Below are 1,531 nucleotides of genomic sequence, written 5' to 3' on the forward strand. Positions count from 1 at the left end.
AAGATATGGTGAAGGAATGATGAGTCTCATAGCGCTCACATGCTTTGCAGCAGCAAACACCTTCAGTCGTAATTTTAACTCCAGTTGTAACAAACCTCGAGAACTCCATAAGGCCCCGGAGCGACTCGGGCGGCGTAACCCTAGCCCGCCGTCGGCCCTCTCCCCGACCTCTCCTCTCCCTCGACGCCACCGGAGGTGGCCACCGGCTCGCCGCTCGGCCACCGGTGAAGGTGGCGGCGAGGATCTGGCCGCCCCGTTCTTCCTCGTGGGGGGGGGGGGGGGGCTTTGGACCCGTGGCGGCGACCTCAGCTGGTTGATCGACACCGGGTCTATGATGACCGGTGCTCGTTGGTGCTGGCCGTTCTTCCTCGGCCGCGGGGGCGGTGAGGCGGCGGCAGGTGGCGGCTGTGGTGTGGGCGTCTCGGCGGTGCACGATCCAAATCTGAAGACCTCCGTCTACTTCAACCAGGGTTGCCTTCGATGGTCCTGCTTTGGGCGGCCTTTGTCGCCGTAATTGTACCTGTTTGGCGGCTGGAGGTGGGAGGTGGCTCCGAAGAAATCCGAGGCCAGCAGTGCTGGCCACGACGGCGGCGACGCCCGAGGGCGACGTACCCTTCTTGTAGGCGCCGTCCAGGTTGCCTCCTTCCCCTCTTCCTTCCACCCAGCTCATATGCCGGGCGAAAGCCCAAATCCTTGCCGGATCGAGCGACAACGGCGCTCCCACTACTAGGAAAAGGCCTACTAATGGCGCATCGGTTTTGCCTACTAATGGCGCATCACCGGTGCGCCATTAGTAGCACGCCACTAGTAATTTTTACTAATGGCGCACCACTGGTGCGCCATTAGTATCTGGTATACTAATGGCGCACCATCCAGTGTGCCATTAGTATATAACACCATGCACCATTAGTGTGCCTCCCAGGGGCCATATTTAACCATGTGCTTTGGCACACTAATGGCGCACTGTGGATGGATGCGCCATTAGTATACTTGGCATACTAATGGCGCACTCTATAGTGATGCGCCATTAGTATGAATATTAGGTTTTATTTTTTTACTTTTCTGATTTTTGCACATGTTACAAAATATATTATTTGACAGAATATAGACAGTAGCACACAACAACAACAGATTCATCGAATATAATAGAAGATTAGTCTCCGAATACAATTCATCATATTAGTCTCCGAATTCAAAAGACCGAACAAAGATAAAACATTACAAGTCTCGAGACCGGGAGTATCGAGTTTGTCGGAAGTAATACTAATCCTAACAAGTCCTACTAATCATCATCATACAACTTCTACTTGTTATTCATAACAAGTCATACGATCATCATCTTGATAGTCTTCGAACCAACCCTACTTAATTGTTCTTAGCACATGATCATCAGTATTAGGCAGGACCTAAATACCCTACTTAAGATAAAATAGCATAAAACAATATAGACCCTGACTCTCCATTATGGAGAATGGAGAACATCCTGTCTCCAATTCTTGCGCTTCGCTTCCTTTTGCTTCCAAGAAGCTCC

Source organism: Triticum aestivum, chromosome 4A (assembly GCF_018294505.1).
Source record: "Triticum aestivum cultivar Chinese Spring chromosome 4A, IWGSC CS RefSeq v2.1, whole genome shotgun sequence".
NCBI classification, from domain to species: Eukaryota; Viridiplantae; Streptophyta; class Magnoliopsida; order Poales; family Poaceae; genus Triticum; species Triticum aestivum.